Raw genomic sequence first — 23,090 nt, forward strand, 5'->3', positions numbered from 1 at the left:
ATAGCAACAGTTCTTTTGTGACTGACTTTCCTAACTCCCGGAGACAGCACAAACCCTAGGTACTCAACCTCCTGTTTACACCATTGTAATTTTTTCTTAGACACTTTGTGACCACACGTATGTAACCATTTCAATAAGGATAGGCTATCAGCTCAGCAGTCCTCCTCCGAAGAACTACAAATCAAAAGATCATCAACATATTGCAACAGTACAGAACCATGAGGGGCAGTCCAAGGCCTGAGGGTGGCTTGGAGTACTATAGAATAGACCACAGGTGAGTCTATATATCCCTGGGGCATTCTACACCAGGTAAACTGGCGATTGTGTTGGTCAATCGACACAGTAAAAGCAAAGAGTGGCCTTGTCTCCTTGTCTACAAGGACAGAGAAAAAAGCATTCTTTAAATCAATTAAAGTAAAACATTTGGCTGTTGCTGGAATGGAGGACAGTAGAGATGGAACATCAGGTACAATGGGTGCTATTGGGACTATGAGGTCATTTATGGCCCTCAAGTCCTGTACAAATCTGAAGGAGCCATCCGGCTTCTTTACAGGGTTAACAGGTGTGTTGTATGGAGAAATAATTTCCTCAAGGATTCCATCCTGCAGAAACTTCTTCACCATTGGCACTATGCCATCCATCTTTTCTTTAGAAAGTGGATACTGTTTATGATAGATAGGAAATGCACCTTCTTTGAGAGTGGCCTTGTATGGTGTGCATGAAACAAGTCCTACATCCAGATCTGATGTAGACCAGACCTGGGGGTCTATATCCTCAAAATCTTCTTCACTATTTTGTTGTGACAGCATCAATAAACCTGGTTTGCATGCTACTATAGTGATTTTATCTGAGGAAATGTCTAGACCTCCTTCTGAGTTGGTTCTAATTGTGATTCCTAGTGGCCCAAACAAGTCTCTTCCCAACAAATTTACAGGACACCTTGGTATTATCCTGAAAGAATGTGTGCATATGGTGTACCCTTCATCATCTTCTATTGGTAGGGGTGGAGTCCTATATGTTTTTGTCAGTATCCCATTAATTCCCAAAGAGGGTTCCGCTGGTTCCCATTTGCCTCTGAAATGATCTTCACAAATAGTACTCCTAGTGGCCCCGCTATCAATGAGATAGGGGAGGAGTCTCCCATTTATTGAAATAGCAACCATTGGACTGTCAGTGAAATCACCTGAGACAAAAGGAAAAGCTGGGACCATTCAGTAATCATTTGTTTGACTGGGACCACTAAATGGGGTTTGAGATTACTCAGGAAAGTCTGGATCAATAATGGATCCAAAATTGTCAGAATACCCAAACCGGCTTTCTGTCCCTCCTGCCATATGATCCACCTAAGGGTTAACTAGGTATTGCTCCGTACATTTAATTTTCCTATGAAAACAAAACAGACAACGGTGTGAATCAGACAATTAGGCAATACCTCAACTTAGATTCCTTTAACAAAAAATATGGTACGGTCCGTGATACTTTTTTGTACTAATACAGCTACAATCACTTCAAGACTGTAACAGAATAAATTTGGAACAAGTTCAAGAGTATTTCAGATACAATAAACACACAATTTTGCTCATGGAGCTGCTGTTTTGTTTCAGACAAATTTAAATCACCTATGAAATTAACTTTGCAATGTACATGAATCTGTTTACCTTTTCCAAAATAGCTTTACCCAAATTGTAACTTTATAACCTCCGGGAATACTACTCACCAAGTATGCCTTTTGGTTCTGGAAACAAAATAGCAGTCCACATATACACACTCAGCGCAATTCTTTCAGCGTTATACTTTTAAAGCAAAAGCAATTATACAATCATACACAAAGTTTACACAATACATTGATCATCAGTCACCAGTTCTGTCCCCAACATAACTAAAACTCTAGAGTACTCTGTAAATTTTTCTAAGGTCCCCAAAACCTATTCTTCTAAGATCGCCAAGATCTTTACAAGTGTCCCCAAAACACTATATGACAACCAAGGTCATGACCGGTCAACTTATGTATACTTATGAGAGGTTCTATAACCCAACAGCAATCTCTGTGGGATGGAAGCCAAGTCACACACCTGACACCCGGACCCCGGCAAGTCAATTTCACTCAATAAGAATAGAATTCACTTACCGAGCGTTAAAAGTAGCTTTCCACGTCCGTTAAGGGTAAATAAACATCCATCCCGGGACAAGCCCCCAGTTCTGAAAGGGTTAATCCTGTGTCTAGGGTGGTCCCTTCAACCTCTCAGACCTTAGATCCAATGTATTGTATAAATTCAGATATATCTGGAATCAATTCTCGAAGGACAAATAAAACCACACACACACCATGGCGTCCTTCAAGAACTAATTGTATTGAGTTATTACAAAGCGATTGATATAGTAAATTTCACGTCATACAGAATAAGACATGCGCAGTAGACATCAAGACGATTACAGCTGGTCAAGACAAAACACTATTGTTCTTTGTTCTAAGCTAGCTGAATTAATATAAGAAAAAGATACATAATTCCTTCTGTAGCTAAAAGAATGCTGAGAAACAGTGTGAAGGTTATAGATAAGTGTGTGAGAACACATGAGTTAGAAGAATCTCATGTTGAGACAGTTATCTGAGAAGTTAAAGGGGTGTTCAAACTGTACATATTGTAAAATGGAAGTTTGTGAATATTAAGATGGCTGACAGAAACAAGATGGATGCTTAACATAACCTTTCACAAACCTGCTTAGCATCCGAGATCAGAGGAGATTGGGCACATTCAGGGTGATGAGGCCGAAGGCGATTTTGCTGACCACTCTCAACCCTCTTGACAAACGCCAAGATGGTCACCTCGGCAAACAAGAAGAAAAATAAAACAGTTCGTCGACGCCAACAACAAAAAAAAGGTTATGGCACCTGGTACTCCCAAGCAGTCTCCAACCCAGGCACTAACCAGGCCCGACCCTGCTTATCATCCAAAATCAGACGAGATTGGGCGCATTCAGGGTGATGAGGCCTTAGGGGTTCTTCATTATCTCTCTCAACCCTCTTGACAAAGGCCAAGATGGTCACCTTGGCAAACAAGCAGAAAAAGAAAACAGGTCGTCGACGCCAACAACGTATTAAAAAAAGCCTACAGCACCTGTTATTCCCTGACGGTCTCCCATCCAGGTACTAACCAGGCCCGACACTGCTTAGCTTCCGAAATCAAACGAAACAGAGCGCATTCAGGGTGATGTGGCTGTAAGCAATCTTGCTGTCCACTCTCAACCCTCTTGACAAACATCAAGATGATCACCTCGGCAAACAAGCAGAAAAATTAAATCTGGTCGTCTACACAAACAACATATTACAAAAAAGCCTATGGCATCTGTTATTCCCAGGTGGTCTCCCATCCAGGTACTAACCAAGCCCGACCCTGCTTTGCATCCGAGATCAGACAAGATCAAGAGCATTCAGGGTGATGTGGCTGTAGGCGACCTTGCTGGTCACTCTCAACCCTCTTGACAAACATCAAGATGGTCACTTCGGCAAATTAGTAGAAAAATATAACAGGTTGTCGACGCCAACAACATAATAAAAAAAAGCCTACGGCACCTGGTATTCCCAAGCTGTCTCCCATCCAGGTACTAACCAGGCCCGACACTGCTTAGCATTCGAGATCAGACGAGATAAGATAAGATCGGGAGCATTCAGGGTGATGTAGCTGTAGGCGATCTTGCTGGCCACTCTCAACCCTCTTGACAAACGTGAAGATGATCACCTCGGCAAACAAGCAGAAAAATAAAACAGGTCGTCTACACCAACAACATATAAAAAAAAAAGCCTACAGCACCTGGTATTCCCAGGAGGTCTCCCATCCAGGCACCTAAGCAGGCCCGACCCTGCTTAGCATCCAAGATCAGACGAGATTGTGCGCATTCAGGGTGATATGGCCTTTGGCAATCTTGCTGGCCACTCTCAACCCTCTTGACAAACGCTAAGATATTCACCTCGGCAAACAAGCAGAAAAATAAACCTTTGTCGACGTCAACAACATATAAAAAAAAAACGATGGTACCTGTTATTACCAGGCGGTTTCCCATCCAGGTACTAATCAGGCCTGACCCTGCTTAGCATCCGAGATCAGACGAGATAAGACAAGATCGGGAGCATTCAGGGTGATGTGGCCGTAGGCGATCTTGCTGGCCACTCTCAATCCTCTTGACAAACGCCAAGATCGTCACCTCGGCAAACAAGCAGAAAAATAAAACAGGTCGTCGATGCCAACAACATATTAAAAAAAGGCTACGGCACCTGGTATTCCCAAGCAGTCTCCCACCCAGGTACTAACCAGGCCCGTCCCTGCTTAGTATACGAGATCAGACGAGATTGGGTGCATTCAGGGTGATGTGGCTGTAAGAGATCTTGCTGGCCACTCTCAACCCTCTTGACAAACGGCAAGATGGTCAGCTCGGCAAACAAGCAGAAAAATAAAACAGGTCGTCGACGCCAACAACATATTAAAAAGAAGCGTATGGCACATAGTATATCCAAGGCCTGATCCTGCTTAGCATCCGAGAACAGACGAGATGGGGCACATGCAGGGTGATGTGACCAAAAGTGATCTTGCTGGCCCCTCTCAACCCTCTTGATAAACACCAAGATGGTCACCTCGGCAAACAAGCAGAAAAATAAAACGGGTCATCGACGCCAACAGCATATTAAAAAAAAAAGCCTACGGCACCCGGTATTCACAGGTGGTCTCCCATCCAGGTATTAACCTGGCCCAACCCTGCTTATCATCCAAGAATAGACAAGATCAGGCGCATTCAGGGTGATGTGGCCGTAGGTGATCTTGCTGGCCACTCTCAACCCTCTTGACAAATGCAAAGATGGTCACCTCTGCAAACAAGCAGAAAAACAAGACGTCGTCGACGCCAACAACATATTAAAAAAAATCTATGGAACCTAGTATTCCGAGGCGGTCTCCCATCCAGGTACTAACCAGGCCCGACCCTGCTTAGCATCTGATATCATATGTTATCAGGCTCATTCAGGGTGATGTGGCCGTAGGGGAACTTGCTGGCCACTCTCAACCCTCATGACAAACGCCAAGATGGTCACCTCGGCAAACAAGCAGAAAAATTAAACAGGTCGTCGATGCCAACAACATTTTAAAAAAAGCCTACGGAACCAGGTATTTCCAGGCAGTCTCCCATCCAGGTACTAACCAGTCCTGACCCTGCTTAGCATCCGAGATCAGACGAGATCAGGCGCATTCAGAGTGATGTAGCAGTAGGCCATCTTGGTGGCAACTCTCAACCCTCTTGACAAACGCCAAGATGGTCACCTCGGCAAACAAGCAGAAAAATAAAGCAGGTTGTCGACGTCAACAACATATTAAAAAAAAGCCTACGGCACCTGATATTCCCAGGCGGGCACCCATTCAGGTACTAACAAGGCCCGACCCTGCTTAGCATCCGAGATCAGACAAGATTGGGCGCATTCAGGGTGATGTGGCCTTAGGCAAACTTGCTGGTTACTCTAAACCCTCTTGACAAACGCCAAGATGGTCACCTCGGAAAACAAGCAGAAAAATAAAACAGGTCGTTGACGCCAACAACATATTAAACAAAAAGCATACGGCACCTGGTATTCCCAAGCGGTCTCCCATCAAGGTACTAACCAGTAGGGATGGCCGAACTGTTCGCCCAGCGGTCGTGTCGCGGCGAATTTCGGCTGTTCGCGGTCCGCCCGTTCGGCCGACTATTGCCGCTGTTCGCCCGGCGGACTTACGTGTGTACTGTGTAAAAGAACTTTGACCTATGATGACACATCCATCATGGTGTACAGGACAGCCAATTGAGACATTATAGCACATGGACACTTGGACATTCCCCCTAACTTATTAATAGACCCGATCCGGTGGCCATTTTACATTCTTTCTTCTGTCACTATAGGAAGAGGTTGCTGTGTGGAGAAGGGAGAGACTGCAGTGACCCAAATCACTAGCTATTAGGTCCACAAAAGTTCTATTAAGGACTGGTATGGTATAGGTGTAGTTCAGGATATAGGTTTGAGGCACTGCTATTCAAGTCATTGTTGCTGCAGATTGTCTTTTGTCAGGGCTGAGAGAGGGACAGGACGCTGTGTGCAGCAGGGACAGTCAGTTTAATCATTAGCTGTTACTATTAGGTCCACAAAAGTCCTTTTCAGAACTGATATGGTAAAGTAGTACAGGATATAGTTTTGAGTGCTATTCAAGTGATTGTTGCAGGAGCCTGTGTTTTGTCAGTTTAAATAGGGACAGGCAGGAAGCTGTGTGTGGCAGTGAGGGACAGTCAGTTTAATCAGTAGCTGTTACTGTTAGGTCCACAAAGGTTCTTTTCAGGACTGGTATGGTAATAGGCTTGTACACGTATAATATTCTTTCTTCCAAATATAGAAAGAATATTATACTTGACTGCTGCCCTTCTGCTGCAGTAGTCCTTTATGATTATAGGGACTGAGGTACAGTCTGCTAATCACAACCTACTATTTGCACAAAGGTCCTTCAACGGTCCTTCTAAGGATTGGTAAGGTGATGCTATGATGGGAGGGGGGTGCTTTAAAAAAAAAATCTTATTTATTTTTCTTTTTTTGCACTGTCCCTTTAAAAATAAAATAAAAAATCTGATCACTTTTATTGCTGTCACAAATAATGTGACAGTAATAGGCATGTGAATGGTACTCTTTATGGAGGTATAAGGAGTCTAAAAGACCCTCCTTTTGCACTTACAAGTATTCAGATCGCCAAAATCAGCGATTCTGAATACTGTTATTTTTTTAAATAAATTGGTGCTGTTGGGATTTTACATCGGAGACCCGATACAAACCAAATCTGGCTTTGTTCAGGTCTCAGCTTGGGGGGCGGACATGCCGACTGGTGGCTCAGGTCTACCAGTGGGACAGGAAGAGCGGCTGGAGGGGGGGTTGGACGTCCTCTCTCGAACGGCTTTTAGCCGCCTTGGTTGTTATCACTAAAAAGCCAACCGTTCTAAAAAAAAAAAAAAGTAACACCTTCAAGCCACGAACGCAAATTTGCATACAGTAAGAGCGACGTCGTGCCCAAATATTGTCCTTTTCCTTTATTTTTTTATTTTTTCCTCACAAATAAAACTTTCCTGGTGCCACCATGGCAGCATACCTGTCCTCCCCTCAGGATAGTTAATAGCTTATAAAAATGACAACCCTACCTCCCCAGCATTCTCCTTTTTTTCCTCATACCTAACGGATAGTGTTTGGACGTATCTTACCTCTGCCCTGGGCAGTTTTCCGTCTGGGTTCTGGCCTCTCCCAGATGCAGTCCCTGGTCTTGGGTTGCTAACTAGCGCTTATAAGAGGGGAGCCACTTCTGGGGGTCTTTTGGGGCAGCAGCCACTTCCTATATTGGAATTCGGTTCTGCTTTTATATATATATATATATATATATATATATATATATATATATATATATATATATCTCATAGTTTCCAACATTGTAAAAAAAAATCGGGACACTTTTTTTGGCAGTAGGTGGAGCCGTGGAATTGCATCTCCCCCAGCACATCGAATCACATCTCCCCAGCACATCGAATCACCCCCAGCACATCGCATCGCCCAAAGCACATTGCATCACCCCCAACACATCGAATTGCATCAGCACATCGAATCGCTTCACCCCAACACCTAGAATCCCATCGCCCAATCGCATCACATATCCCCAGAACTTCAAATTGCCCCCAGCACATCACATCGCATCGCCCCCAGCACATCGCAGCACATCGCATCACATCGAATCACATCAGCACATCGAATCGCTTCGCCCCAACACATCGAATCCCATCGCCCAATCGCATCTCCCCAGAACATCGAATCTCCCCAAAGCCCATTGCATCACCCACAACACCTTACATCAGAGTCCCACTTTATAGCAGAGTATCGCCCCCTTGCATCAGAGTGTGGCAGAGTGCCCCCTTACACATACACTATATTGTCAAAAGTATTGGGACACCTGCCTTTACACACGAACACACACAAACTTTAATGGAATATCAGTCTTCGTCCATAGGGTTCAATATTTAGTTGGCACACTCTTTGCAGTTCTAACAGCTTCAACTATTCTGGGAAGGCTGTCTACAAGGTTTAGGAGTGTGTCTATGGGAATATTTGACCATTCTTCCAATAGTACATTTGTGAGGTCAGGCACTGATGTTGGACGAGAAAGGCCCATCTCTCAGCCTTCACTCTATTTCACCCCAAAGGTATTCTATTGGGTTGAGGTCAGGACTCTGCATTCCAGTCACGTTCCTTCACCCCAAACACACTCATCCATGTCTTTATGGATCTTGCTTTGTGCACTGGTCCAAATCACTTGGTGGAGGGGGGATTATGGTGTGGTGTTGTTTTTCAGGGGTTGGGCTTGGCCCCTAAATTCCAGTGAAGGCAACACTTAAGGTGTCAGCATACCAAGAAATGTTGGACAATTTCATGCTCTCAACTTTGTGGGAAGTTTGAGGAAGGCCCCTTTCTGTTCCAACATGACTGTGCACCAGTGTACAAAGCATAATCCATAAAAGACATGGATGAGCGAGTTTGGGGTGGAGGAGCTTTACTGGGCTGGACAGATTCTTGACCTCAACCCAATAGAACACCTTTGGGATGAATTAGAGCAGAGAATCCCAAGCCAAGCCTACTCGTCCAAATCAGTGCCTGACTTCACAAATGCTCTTCCTGGAAGAATTGTCAAACATTCCCAAAGACACACACCTAAACCTTGTGGTCAGCCTGCCCAGAAGAATTGAAGCTGTTGTAGCTGCAAAAGGGTGGGCCAACTCAATAGTGAATCCTCATTGACCACCAAGGGGAGACGTGCTGCCCATCACTGAGCACCAAGGGGAGACGTGCTGCCCATCATTGACCACCAAGGGGAGACGTGCTGCCCATCATTGACCACCAAGGGGAGACGTGCTGCCCATCATTGACCACCAAGGGGAGACGTGCTGCCCATCATTGACACACCAAAGGGAGACATGCTGCCCATCATTGACCACCAAGGGGAGACATGCTGCCCATCATTGACCACCAAGGGGAGACATGCTGCCCATTGACCACCAATGGGATGAACGTGCCCTGGAGTTAAAGGCTAAATGCATCTTTAAAGAAAAATAAATGTATAAAATGAAGAAAAAATGTGTACCCTTCACTTACTTTAGATTGAACAGCAGCCCAGCCATACTGGATCATTCCAGTCAGAAGGAAGAAAGAAATGACTGCAGATCCAGAACTTCCGATTGCCTTTTATATTGTTTCACAAAGATAACACCAAAGACACCAAACTATGGTCATGTGGACGCATTTCACACATACATCTTGTGCTCATTCCAGTCATCTGCAACGAGATATTGGTAACATTAAAAAACACAAGGAGGATGATATGGGGTTTTAGGCCCCAATTATTGCATTAACAACCTTTAAAACACACTGCACTCAATTGTAATATTGACAAGCTAGGCATTTTAAAACAATAAAATGCTTTCCTGGCTTCCAAAAAAATAAAGCATTCAGCAGTAAAAAATATACATAATTTTCACATTAAACAATATGGTTCTAATGCTAACTAATAACCGCACTAAAGCCTAACAAAAAAATAAAAATAAATCAATGATGTGCATTGTGTCTGAATACTGCTCTGTTGGGACCACAAAGAGCTGGAAACCAATGGGAAATCAATCACAATGCATTCTATGCTGTGCCAGGCTGGGCATGAATCAGCAGCAAAGGGCAAATTAATGGCATTGTATACAAACAATGCTACCGTGGGCTTGGGAGGGGGTCCTGTCGAAAGCCTAGCTGCAACAAATGGGCAGCAAGAAATCTATGTGCATTGCATCTGAACACTGCTCTGTTGGGACCACAGAGAGCCTGAAACGGGAAATCAGTCGCAATACATTCTATGCTGCGCCAGACTGGGTATGAATCAGCAACAAAGGCCGAATTAATGGCATTGTATAAAACCAATGCTACAGTGGGCTTGATTGTGCAACACATCATTTGCATTTCATATAACTGGCTCCCCTAGAGCAGCCAATCACTATCTGCATTGCTTATGAATGCTGCTTTGTTGGGACCACAAAAAGCATATGCGCAAGGTGAAATCATTTGTAATGCATTCTACACTGCTCCAAGTTGGGCATATAAATGTGTAGTGGAGGGGAATTAATGGCATTGTAAACAAACAATGCTTCAGTGGGCTTGATTGCACAACACATCATTTGAATTTCATATAAACCAAAGGTCGGCTCTAGTAGAGCAGCCATTTACTATTTACATTGCCTATGAAATGTGCTCTGTTGGGACCACAGAGCATATGCGCAAGGGGAAATCACTGGCAATGCATTCTACACTGCTCCAAGGTGGGCATACTAATGAGCAGCAAACGGGTAGTTAACAGCATTATATACAAACAATGCTACAGTGGGCTTGGGAAGGGGTCCTGTCTAAATCCTGCTCTAGCAAATGGGCAGCAAGTGATATCTACGTGCATTGTGCCTGAACCCTACTCATCATATGGTTTAAATTATGGACGTTTAAACCTATTTGTGTGGGAATGGCATGTGTCATACCTTTTCCCCTATGGGGAGAAGACATCTTGACCCAGTCCCTAAAGTCTGAACCAAGAATAGGGCACATTGATTTTGGCCTGGCCAAAGTTTGTTGGCTGTAGTATGGTGCCCTCATACTCTAACCAAGAAAAGCTAAGAACCATTCCAAGATCAAAACACCGAATTCCCAGGAAGAAAGGATAAACAGTTAGAATAGGATCTGCCATTCACTTTATAGGCCATAACCAAACATTTGGACTGCCTGCCATGTTGCCCTAGAAGCAGTTGGAAGAGAGAGAGAGACTGAATCAGATCTAGCCCGGCCTTCTCAGAGGAATGAGCACTCTTCCGCAAGTCCAGCACGAACTGAGATTGACCCAGTCCCTCAGCCTTCTACTTCAGAACAACCTAGCAACCAGACTAGAGGCTTAATTATAGCTTACAATTGAAATGTAAGATGGTCTTCCAACAGCCGCCCTTTACTTCCAGAGAGCGGGGGCTCTCTGTAGACTTTCCCAAGAGGGATCAGACTGAAATCCCTGCTCTCTTTCTTATTCCTAACTCCATCCAGCAATATTTTTGGATCCACAAAATTCAGTGGGTAAACCCAAGCAATGAGTTCTGATTAAAGCTCATAACTCAGGGGGCGAGCTAGCGTCATGACGTAGGACGCAGGTTCTGGGGGAGGAAGCAGTTAGAAGCCGGTCGGAGCGAGAGGATGGCGTGCTGTGCGAGGGACAGCTGGAGTAGTGAGAGGCTCCAGCTGGAGGAAACATCCATCCCGGCTTCATCTTAGACGCCACCGCTCCGGAGACCGGCCCCCTCCCCCCCCGCTGGAAGCCGCATGGGAAACAAGCAGGACGAAGATATAATCCAGGCTCCCCGTGTCCCTGCTGTCTTTTCTCTCTCCCCCCCTCGCCGTTCGGGACACCGCTAGTATATAGCGGTGAGAAGGGCTCCTAACCATCGTAACCCTAAACGAAGGAGAAGATCGAAACCAAATGGCAGCGTGGAGCAGATAAGCAATGATGATTTTGGGATTTTGTAGTTTTGATCATGCAGTTGTGCTGAAGGTTTTAAAAGTATTTGAGTGGCCATTGCTTGAGGTGCTGGGTCAGGGGAGTGAATGAGCATTCCAAAAATAGCTGTGTGATTATGCAAAACCTAAGTGCGGATCTGTGGAAAGTTGCAATGGTAATGACATCTCACTTGAGGCTTTAATTGAAATCCCAGCCTGTTTGGGCAACACTGTGGGGGACTATACTAAATATATGGAGTGCAAACTCTTCTCAGACCCTAAAAAGAATAAGACACGGCGGCTGAGGGGGATATCTAATTCAATGTTTCTTTTTTTTTTTTTTTGTTTCCCTTTATCTTCAATATCTGATGATCTGATATGAGGTGGACATGAGGTGGTAAAAACGGGCTAGGGGGCTCCGCTGGTGTGTGTCTCTCTCTGTGTGCTCTTTTGGTCTTATTGGCCCGGCTAAAAAGCAAATTATCCTGTATGTTCGCTTCAATAAGTGCGGTGGAGTCCTATACCCTAATTGTGCAGTCTTAAAAGACCCCCCCTTAAAACCTAGGAGTACAGGAGAGGGTGGAAGGTGTTATCTAAGGAGGGCACAACGTGGTGGGGGTCCCATCTCACGTATCGGGAGATAATTTAAAATCCTTAATCTTTGTGCAATAAAATGAATAAATCCTCCAAACAGAATGGGCGGAGAGGGGGCCTTAAAACCCCAAAAAGTACAACTGACAGCACAATTAAGCAATATTTGACCCAAGGAGGAAGCCCAAAAGGAGAGGGGGCGGAAGAAATACCCTCGAATACAGGAAAAAAGAAGGGTCAAGATAAAAAACAGGAGAAAAGTAGGGAACACTCAAGGGATGATCTAACAACCGAAAGCGAAATGGAATTGAGTAGAGATGGTGAGCACCAGGGAGTAGACTTGCCTCTAACTCAGCAAGTCCTGAGAGAAATGCTATCTAATCTTGAAATCGCAATTAAATCAGAAATTGCTTTATTGCGAGGAGATCTGGGCCACCTATTAAACAGAGTGGAAGAAGTGGAGTCTAATATGGAAAAGCAAGCCCTAGAAATAGAAAGAGTAAAAGACCATATTAAATTAATCAATCAGAATCAGAGGAAAATCTTGTATCAATTAGAAGATCAAGAAAATAGAAATCGCAGACAAAATCTAAGGATACGTGCAGTTCCTGAAAGCAAGCAAGAAGACCTGAGAGAGATTGTCAAAAATATATTTAATCCACTCCTGGGCAGAGGAGAGGATGGATTCCCCAAAATTGAAAGGGTCCATCGTGTAGGTAGATTAAGGAACGGAGGATCAAATAAGCCTCGGGACATTATTGTAAAATTCAGATTCTCTGAAGACAAAGATGAGATATGGTCAAAATTAAAGGGGAGAGAGATCTTAAATTATGCAGGGGCAGATCTACAAATTTTCCCTGACTTAGCCGCAGAGACTTTGACTAGAAAGCGGCTTTTGAAACCGCTGTTGGAGCTGATGAAAATGCAGAACATTCGTTATAGTTGGGGGTTCCCGGCCTGTCTTATAGGATTTAAGGATGGCAAGACAGCTAGGCTGCGCTTTCCAGACGAGTTGCTGGATTTCTGTGAGAGTTTGGGTATTCAGGCACCGGCTTTGCCAGGCTGGATAGAAGGAGACCCGGGGGTGTTGGGGGGAGGAGGGGGGTGGCTGGGAGGAGGGGAGAGAAGTACGTGAAAGTATGTCTAAGTATCTGTGTGGCGGGGGGGGGCTGGTCTGGCCACCCCTCCCCCCCCCCTTGGAAATACCTTGGGGGGGGAGGAGGGGATGGGGAGGCCGAAAACTGTTCTGTACCCTAGAATCTATGGGACTTATCGAGGGTCGGGATTACCGGATCACTCGGTGAGCCAAGGGCCAGATCTAGGCCGGGGGACGGGGGTGGGGGGACAGAGTGGGAGGAGGCGGGGGGAGGGGTGGGTGGAGGGGAGGGATGGGGGGGGGAGGGAGGGGGAGGGGCAGGGGAAGGGAGGGACAGGGGGAGGGGAGGGAAGGAAAACCTATGGTAGAGGAGGCAAGAAAGATACTTTCATTAGGTAATCTAGAATCTTAATAATGCAAGCCATAAACTTTATGTCATATAACGTCAAAGGGTTAAACTCGCCTAGTAAGAGGCATAAGATATTGAAGGAATTGAGGTTTTATAAAGCAGAGGTAATTTTTTTACAGGAAACCCATTTCTCTCATAGGGCTAATATTAAGCTATATTCAAGGGAGTTTCCTGTGTGGTACTACGGTGATGCGATAACAAGTAGAGGAAGGGGAGTAGCTATTGGTTTCTCAAAGAAGATACAGTTTAATTTAGAAGATAGAATGGTTGACCCGGAGGGTAGGTACCTAATTTTGAAGGGTAAATTAAGAGATACGGAATGTACACTGATTAATATCTATGCCCCTAATAGGGACCCTACAAAATATTTAGAGGGCCTCCTGGGGAAACTAAGAGATTTTGGGAGAGGGCCAGTAATCTTGATGGGGGACCTGAATTTTTGTGTCGATCCGGGATTGGATAGTACGTCCAGGGCACAGGGGACTAGTAAGGTACAATTAAAAAGAATAAAACAAAAATTTCATAATTCTCAATTAATAGACGTTTGGAGAGTACAGCATCCAAATGAGAAAGATTTCACGTTCTACTCCCCTGTGCACAGGACGTATTCCCGGATTGACTATATCCTTGTAGACCATAGAATTCTAGAAATGGTGGTAGAGACCTCGATTGGGGTGGCCTCACTCTCCGACCATGCTCCCGTTAAGATGAAGCTGCAATTAAGGGGAGGAGAGCGTAAGCTCTTCACCTGGAGGCTAAATGAAGGTTTGATTCAGGATGCAGAGGGAGAGGAGAAGATCAGTAAAGAATTAGAACAATATTTTTCGATCAATAATACCGGACATATTTCAAGTCAGAATTTATGGGAAGCCCATAAAGCCTACATTAGGGGGATCTTAATATCAATGGGGGCTAGAAGAAAAAAAGAGAGATCGGAAAAAATTAAAACATTGATAGAAGAAATATTTAGAATAGAGCAGCAACATAAAAAACACCCGAATCAGGACAAGGAAATTTTTCAAAAATTAGTAATCAAACGGGAGGAATTAAGAACCTTGATGGAACAGGAAACTCAAAAAACGTTTAATCAATTAGCTAGGGATAGGTACTATGGGGATAACAAACCCACTAAATATTTAGCAAGAAGACTACAGAGGGCTAAATCCAGGAACTACATAGGGAAAATTCAGTCAAGTAAAGGGGATATGGTTTATGGAACAAGTGAGATCGCGGAAATATTTAGGGGATATTATGAAAAGTTATATGCAGTTGACCCGCCTATAGGACTCAAGGTTGAAGAAAAGGAACTAAAAATAGAGGAATACTTGGAGAGAGCCCGATTGACAAAAATTTCAGAAATAGAAATGGAAATCTTAGAGAAACCCATCTCAGAGGAGGAATTAAATAAGGCTCTGATGGATTCAGCATCTGGTAAAAGTCCAGGACCAGACGGGTTTTCTGTATTCTATTTCAAGAAATTCAAGAAACTACTAATTCCCCATCTATGTAATTATCTGAATAATCTAGGGGTCGAGTATGAACTGAGTGAAGAGGCGAGGACCGCTACTATAACGGTTTTACGGAAGGAAGGGAAAGAAGAGACTTTGTGCTCTAATTTCAGGCCTATTTCGTTATTGAATGCCGATACAAAGCTGTTTGCAAAAATTTTGGCCAGTAGAATGAAGATTTTAATGAAGTCATTAGTCCATCCAGACCAAGTGGGTTTTGTATCCGGAAGGGAAGGGAGGGATAATGGAGTGAGAACATTGCTCCTTATGTCCAGGGGTGAGGGGGGAGGGGCCCCGAGTCTACTCCTGTCGATAGATGCCCAGAAGGCCTTCGACAGGGTGGACTGGGGGTTTATGTTTAGAACCCTGGAGATAATGGGCGGGGGACCCAAAATGATCCAAAGGATTAAGACGCTTTACTATCACCCAATTTCCAGGATTAAGATCAACGGTACGCTTTCTTTACCCTTTGAGATGAAAAATGGCACAAGGCAGGGGTGTCCTCTTTCACCCCTGCTGTTTGTGCTATCCCTAGAACCTCTTCTTGCCTCGATTCGTAATGATCCACGGATCAGAGGAATCTTAATAGGACAAGAAGAGCATAAATTGGCCGCGTTTGCTGACGATGTGCTATTTTATATTAGGGAGCCAAGTAATACGATGCCTAAATTAATGGAAGCTCTAGCACATTATGGCCAACTTTCGAATTTTAAAATTAATATAGCCAAATCAGAGGTACTTAATATCAATACGGGCGAACTGGAAAAAAGGGGGCTCCAAAAAAAATTCTGTTTTCCCTGGCGAAAGGCGATAAATTACTTGGGAATAAAACTTACAATCCCATTAGAGAATTTATTTAAATTAAATTTTGTTCCATTACTAGATGAAATTAAAAAAGAATGTAATAGGTTGGTTAATAGACCCTTGACTTGGTTAGGACGTATTACTAGTCTAAAGATGTTCATTGTTCCTAAGATTCTTTATAAATTCCAAATGATCCCCATAGAGATACCGAAGTTCTTTTTTTCGAAGATCAAGACCCTGTTAGGGGGATTCATTTGGAATAAAAAAAAGCCTAGAGTCTCCTTCAATATCCTGAAGCGAAGTAAACTTAAAGGGGGACTTGCGGTACCAGATATACAACAGTATTACAATGCTATCGTACTGTCGAGATTAATAGAGTGGGTAAAAGTTAATAATGAGGAAAAAAGATGGGTTAACATAGAGAATGGGCTGAGTAAAACACAGTTAAATAAAATAGTTTGGAATCCGCCTAAACACAGGACATTGGATATTGGCACTAGTATATTAACACAAAACACACTTAGGGTTTGGGATAGGGTTTATAAGCATTTAAATAAGCAATACAATTCGCCACTTTTAGAATTAAAAGAAAATGAATATTTCCCGCCAGGGTTAAAAATAAATAGCGGAAATTGGTTGAAAGAAAAGGCACAGGTGCGGGATATTATAAAAGGGGGAAAAATTTTGACACTACACAAGATGAAACATAAAGGGGATCTAGGTAAAATAGAAGAGTGGAGATATCTCCAGCTGGCTCACTTTGTCAGAAGCCTACCGCAGCCATTAAAAACAGAAGAGGAGTGGTCACCCCTGGAGAAGCTTTGCTTAGCGGAAGACTCCAGGGGAACGATCTCTAAGCTGTATGGGCTCCTGGCTGAGGAAGGGGAGCTGGAGAGTCTACCCTATATGCAGAAATGGGAAATGGATATGGGAACACTATGTGATAATAGCACTAAGAGGAAAATTTTTAAACTTATACATAAATCTGCAGTTGATAGCAGAACAGTAGAAATGAATTATAAACTTATTTCTAGATGGTACGCTACCCCAGATAAAATACATAAAATAGATCCAAGTAAATCCGGGGATTGTTGGAGAGGATGTGGGGAAGTAGGAACAATGGCCCACCTGTGGTGGAAATGCCCCAAAATAAAGGAATATTGGAAAAGAATATTATACCATATAAGAGAAATTACAAATATCTCAATCCCCGAGGATCCATGGGTGGTCCTATTTCATGGTACGAGGGAGGAAACGAAAAAATATCAGAATTCTTTGGTGCCACATCTTTTAAATGCAGCCAAGAGACTGATACCAAAGAATTGGCAAAATGTGGAAAGCCCAGCAACATGGGAATGGATCAATACTGTGGAAGAGACTTACCGGATGACTAGGCGAAGGGAAAGCCAGGAGGATAGGGGACAGACAGGAGTAGAGCTATGGCATGAGTGGAAAAAATTCAAAAAATCATGGAGCTACGCAGAGCATATTAGATTCTGAGAAGGTTGGATCTTCTACGCATAGGTGGTGGGAGAGGGAGGGTGGGGGGAGAGGGGGGGGTGGGGTGTAAGAGAGTGAAGAAGGGGAGAAATGGTAGGGTTGAATTACATAATGTTTTCCCTTTGTTTGCTTTGTTCTGTTGGTATACCTTTCCCTCTGGATAAAAGTAGTTTTTTCTTTTTTGTATGTGGAGGGGGAAAAAAAAAAAAAAAGGGAAATCTATGTTTGAGATTTCAATTAGAAAATAAATGCTACAATGATGTGGAGATGAGGATAACGTATATGAACGTTAATCTGATTGGACCTCATGAATAATTCGCTGAAGTAGCTAAAAAAAAAAAAAAAAAAAAAAAAAAAAAAAAAAAGCTCATAACTCAGGCAGTTGATTGAGCTATATACTTTTTCATTCCTAACGCAGTCAAGCAATATTTTTGGGTCCACAAAATTCAGTGATGAACCCAAGCAATGAGTTATGATTAAAGCTCATAACTCTGACACTGCTTCTATAGCATGTTAGACAATTTATTTTATCATCCTTAACCACTTAAGGACTGCCGCATGGCAATGTACATCGGTGCAATGGCACCGACAGGCACAAGGGCAGCACAGTGGTGTAGTGGTTAGCACTCTCACCTAGCAGTAAGAAGGGTCACTGGTTCAAATCCCAACCACAACACTACCTGCCTGGAGTTTGCATGTTCTCCCTGTGCCTATGTGGGTTTCCTCCGGGTACTCCAGTTTCCTCCCACAATCCAAAGACATGCAGGTAGGTTAATTGGCCTCTGTTCAAAATTGGCCCTAGTATATGCATAGGGACCTTGGATTGTGGGCTCCTTGAGGGTAGGGACCAATGTGAGTGTGCAATGTCCAGGAATAGGGACAATTGTAGACATTCACTCAGATTGAACTGGATGGACTGGTGTCTTTTTTTTAACCTAACTAACTATGAAACTATGAAAGCACGTACATGTACATGCTCCCCTTCCAGCGGGTAGGGGGTCCGATCGGACCCCCCTCCCGCTGGATGCGGCGGTCCGTTTCGCTTCAGGAGCGATCCGGGATGAGGGGATGGCCGTTGGTTTCTGGCCATCCCCTCTCGATCGCTCCTGGCAAATGAGAAGCTTCCCCCGCTGTGTATAGTAAACACAGGCAGGGATCTCATTCTCCTCGGGGCGGTCTTATTGACCGGACTACGAGGAGAACAGTGAAAGTAAGTGTGCACCAACACTACACTGACATGTAGGCACACATAGACGCACAAACCCCCCCTCCCCCTCCCAGTCACAGTGTCACTGATTGCAGTGATCATTTATTTATTGATCACTGCATTTAGTGTCAGTTGTGACAGTAAAAGCTGTCAGGGCAGTTAATGTTAGGTCCAGGGTAGCCCCCTAACCCCCCAATAAAGGTTTAACCCCCTGATTGCCCCTAGAGTTAACCCTTTCACCCCCTTTTGCCAGTGTCACTAAGCAATCGTTTTTCTGATCGCTGCATTAGTGTCACTGGTGCCGCTAAGTAGCTAGTTATTTTTTTAGGTTCACCGCCAGGTTTTTATAGCGCTAGGTACCCCGATATACTACCCAATAACGGTTTTAACCCCCTGATTGCCCCTAGTTAACCCTTTCACCAGCGATCACCGTATAAGTGTCACTGGTGACACTGGTTAGCCAGTTACTTATTTAGGTTCCCCGTCAGGTTTTTATATAGCGCCATGGACCCCCATATACTACCTAATAAAGATTTTAACCCCCTGGTTGCCGCTAGTTAACCCTTTCACCAGTGATCTCCGTATAAGTGTTATGGGTGACTCTGGTTAGTTAGTTTGCTTTTTATAGCATCAAGGCACCCACCATTTATTACCTAATAAAGGTTTAAGCCCTTGATCACCCGGCGGGTGATATCAATTAGGTTTTAGGGTCAGGGTCTGCGTCGCCCCAGGTAGCGCTAGGTTAGTGCCAGTACCGCTAACACCCACGCGCACAGCATAAACCTCCCGTAGTGGTATAGAATCTGAACAGATCAATATCTGACTGATCAGATCTATACTAACGTCCCCAGCAGTTTAGGGTTCCAAAAAAACATATTGTTAGCGGGATCAGCCCAGATACCTGCTAGCACCTGCGTTTTGCCCCTCCGCCCAGCCCACCCAAATGCAGTATCGATCGATCATTGTCACTTACAAAACACTAAACACATAACTGCAGCGTTCGCAGAGTCAGGCCTGATCCCTGCGATTGCTAACAGTTTTTTTTGGTAGCGTTTTATATTTAAATTCGGAAGGCAGTGCTTGGTTTCAGGGTCCCGTACGTGGCTAGGCTCCCAAAAAGTCCCACATATGTGGTATCCTCGTACTCAGGAGAAGCAGCAGAATATATTTTGGGGTGCAATTCCACATATGACTATGGCATTTGTGAGCAATATATCATTTAGTGACAACTTTTTGTAAACCTAGCAACCAGGCTTAATTAAAACAGGTCGTCCACGCCAACAACATATTAAATTAAAGCCTACCGCACCTGGTATTCCCAGAAGGTCTCCCATCCAGGTACTAACCAGGCCCAAACCTACTTAGCATCCGAGATCAGAGGAGATTGGGCACATTCAGGGTGATGAGGCCGAAGGCGAGTTTGCTGACCACTCTCAACCCTCTTGACAAACGCCAAGATGGTCACCTCGGCAAACAAGAAGAAAAATAAAACAGTTCGTCGACGCCAACAACATATTAAAAAAAAGGTTATGGCACCTGGTACTCCCAAGCAGTCTCCAACCCAGGTACTAACCAGGCCCGACCCTGCTTATCATCCGAAATCAGACGAGATTGGGCGCATTCAGGGTGATGAGGCCTTAGGGGTTCTTCATTATCTCTCTCAACCCTCTTGACAAAGGCCAAGATGGTCACCTTGGCAAACAAGCAGAAAAAGAAAACAGGTCGTCGACGCCAACAACATATTAAAAAAAGCCTATAGCACCTGTTATTCCCTGACGGTCTCCCATCCAGGTACTAACCAGGCCCGACACTGCTTAGCTTCCGAAATCAAACGAAACAGAGCGCATTCAGGGTGATGTTGCTGTAAGCAATCTTGCTGTCCACTCTCAACCCTCTTGACAAACGTCAAGATGATCACCTCGGCAAACAAGCAGAAAAATTAAATCTGGTCGTCTACACAAACAACATATTACAAAAAAGCCTATGGCACCTGTTATTCCCAGGTGGTCTCCCATCCAGGTACTAACCAAGGCCGACCCTGCTTTGCATCCGAGATCAGACAAGATCAAGAGCATTCAGGGTGATGTGGCTGTAGGCGACCTTGCTGGTCACTCTCAACCCTCTTGACAAACACCAAGATGGTCACTTCGGCAAATTAGTAGAAAAATATAACAGGTTGTCGACGCCAACAACATAATAAAAAAAAAGCCTATGGCACCTGGTATTCCCAAGCTGTCTCCCATCCAGGTACTAACCAGGCCCGACACTGCTTAGCATTCGAGATCAGACGAGATAAGATAAGATCGGGAGCATTCAGGGTGATGTAGCTGTAGGCGATCTTGCTGGTCACTCTCAACCCTCTTGACAAACGTCAAGATGACCACCTCGGCAAACAAGCAGAAAAATAAAAACAGGTCGTCTACACCAACAACATATAAAAAAAAAAGCCTACAGCACCTGGTATTCCCAGGAGGTCTCCCATCCAGGCACCTAAGCAGGCCCGACCCTGCTTAGCATCCAAGATCAGACGAGATTGTGCGCATTCAGGGTGATATGGCCTTTGGCGATCTTGCTGGCCACTCTCAACCCTCTTGACAAACGCTAAGATATTCACCTCGGCAAACAAGCAGAAAAATAAAACTTTGTCGACGCCAACAACATATTAAAAAAAAACTATGGCACCTGTTATTACCAGGCGGTTTCCCATCCAGGTACTAATCAGGCCCGATCCTGCTTAGCATCTGAGATCAGACGAGATAAGACAAGATCGGGAGCATTCAGGGTGATGTGGCCGTAGGCGATCTTGCTGGCCACTCTCAATCCTCTTGACAAACGCCAAGATCGTCACCTCAGCAAACAAGCAGAAAAATAAAACAGGTCGTCGACCCCAACAACATATTAAAAAGAAGCCTGTGGCACATGGTATATCCAAGGCCTGATCCTGCTTAGCATCCGAGAACAGACGAGATCGGGCACATGCAGGGTAATGTGACCAAAAGTGATCTTGCTGGCCCCTCTCAACCCTCTTGATAAACACCAAGATGGTCACCTCGGCAAACAAGCAGAAAAATAAAACGGGTCATCGACGCCAACAGCATATTAAAAAAAAAAGCCTACGGCACCCGGTATTCACAGGTGGTCTCCCATCCAGGTATTAACCAGGCCCAACCCTGCTTATCATCCAAGAATAGACAAGATCAGGCGCATTCAGGGTGATGTGGCCGTAGGTGATCTTGCTGGCCACTCTCAACCCTCTTGACAAATGCAAAGATGGTCACCTCTGCAAACAAGCAGAAAAACAAGACGTCGTCGACGCCAACAACATATTAAAAAAAAATCTATGGAACCTAGTATTCCGAGGCGGTCTCCCATCCAGGTACTAACCAGGCCCGACCCTGCTTAGCATCTGATATCAGATGGTATCAGGCTCATTCAGGGTGATGTGGCCATAGGGGAAGTTGCTGGCCACTCTCAACCCTCTTGACAAACGCCAAGATGGTCACCTCGGCAAACAAGCAGAAAAATTAAACAGGTCGTCGATGCCAACAACATATTAAAAAAAAGCCTACGGAACCAGGTATTTCCAGGCAGTCTCCCATCCAGGTACTAACCAGTCCTGACCCTGCTTAGCATCCAGAGATCAGACGAGATCAGGCGCATTCAGAGTAATGTAGCAGTAGGCCAGCTTGGTGGCAACTCTCAACCCTCTTGACAAACGCCAAGATGGTCACCTCGGCAAACAAGCAGAAAAATAAAGCAGGTTGTCGACGTCAACAACATATTAAAAAAAAGCCTACGGCACCTGATATTCCCAGGCAGGCACCCATTCAGGTACTAACAAGGCCCGACCCTGCTTAGCATCCGAGATCAGACGAGATTGGGCGCATTCAGGGTGATGTGGCCTTAGGCAAACTTGCTGGTCACTCTAAACCCTCTTGACAAACGCCAAGATGGTCACTTCGGTAAACAAGCAGAAAAATAAAACAGGTCGTTGACGCCAACAACATATTAAACAAAAAGCCTACGGCACCTGGTATTCCCAAGCGGTCTCCCATCAAGGTACTAACCAGTAGGGATGGCCGAACTGTTCGCCCAGCGGTCGTGTCGCGGCGAATTTCGGCTGTTCGCGGTCCGCCCGTTCGGCCGACTATAGCCGCTGTTTGCCCGGTGGACTTACGTGTTTACTGTGTAAAAGAACTTTGACCTATGATGACACATCCATCATGGGGTACAGGACAGCCAATTGAGACATTACAGCACATGGACACTTGGACATTCCACCTAACTTATTAATAGACCCGATCCGGTGGCCATTTTACATTCTTTCTTCTGTCACTATAGGGAGAGGTTGCTGTGTGGAGCAGGGAGAGACTGCAGTG

The 23,090-nt window shown here is 44.6% G+C and overlaps 15 pseudogenes; all 15 read right to left on the bottom strand.

Annotated features, from left to right (window-relative positions):
- Nucleotides 1–3,104: 3,104 nt before the first annotated feature.
- On the bottom strand, nt 3,105–3,223 carry LOC143959168 (5S ribosomal RNA; annotated as a pseudogene).
- Nucleotides 3,224–3,332: 109 nt separating this feature from the next.
- LOC143959170 (5S ribosomal RNA) lies at nt 3,333–3,451 on the bottom strand (annotated as a pseudogene).
- Nucleotides 3,452–3,559: 108 nt separating this feature from the next.
- Nucleotides 3,560–3,688, bottom strand: LOC143959194 (5S ribosomal RNA; annotated as a pseudogene).
- A 109-nt stretch (nt 3,689–3,797) lies between these two features.
- Nucleotides 3,798–3,917, bottom strand: LOC143959254 (5S ribosomal RNA; annotated as a pseudogene).
- A 341-nt stretch (nt 3,918–4,258) lies between these two features.
- On the bottom strand, nt 4,259–4,377 carry LOC143959190 (5S ribosomal RNA; annotated as a pseudogene).
- Nucleotides 4,378–4,688: 311 nt separating this feature from the next.
- Nucleotides 4,689–4,807, bottom strand: LOC143959175 (5S ribosomal RNA; annotated as a pseudogene).
- Nucleotides 4,808–5,138: 331 nt separating this feature from the next.
- LOC143959208 (5S ribosomal RNA) lies at nt 5,139–5,257 on the bottom strand (annotated as a pseudogene).
- Nucleotides 5,258–5,365: 108 nt separating this feature from the next.
- LOC143959135 (5S ribosomal RNA) lies at nt 5,366–5,484 on the bottom strand (annotated as a pseudogene).
- A 14,524-nt stretch (nt 5,485–20,008) lies between these two features.
- LOC143959151 (5S ribosomal RNA) lies at nt 20,009–20,127 on the bottom strand (annotated as a pseudogene).
- A 334-nt stretch (nt 20,128–20,461) lies between these two features.
- LOC143959214 (5S ribosomal RNA) lies at nt 20,462–20,580 on the bottom strand (annotated as a pseudogene).
- A 109-nt stretch (nt 20,581–20,689) lies between these two features.
- On the bottom strand, nt 20,690–20,808 carry LOC143959165 (5S ribosomal RNA; annotated as a pseudogene).
- Nucleotides 20,809–21,156: 348 nt separating this feature from the next.
- LOC143959255 (5S ribosomal RNA) lies at nt 21,157–21,276 on the bottom strand (annotated as a pseudogene).
- Nucleotides 21,277–21,821: 545 nt separating this feature from the next.
- LOC143959177 (5S ribosomal RNA) lies at nt 21,822–21,940 on the bottom strand (annotated as a pseudogene).
- A 106-nt stretch (nt 21,941–22,046) lies between these two features.
- Nucleotides 22,047–22,165, bottom strand: LOC143959188 (5S ribosomal RNA; annotated as a pseudogene).
- A 336-nt stretch (nt 22,166–22,501) lies between these two features.
- LOC143959257 (5S ribosomal RNA) lies at nt 22,502–22,620 on the bottom strand (annotated as a pseudogene).
- Between the last annotated feature and the right edge of the window lie 470 nt (nt 22,621–23,090).

This window comes from Lithobates pipiens, unplaced genomic scaffold, assembly GCF_037356315.1.
Source record: "Lithobates pipiens isolate NorthernLeopardFrog02 unplaced genomic scaffold, aLitPip1_a1.2 Scaffold_67, whole genome shotgun sequence".
In the NCBI taxonomy this organism is placed as follows: Eukaryota; Metazoa; Chordata; class Amphibia; order Anura; family Ranidae; genus Lithobates; species Lithobates pipiens.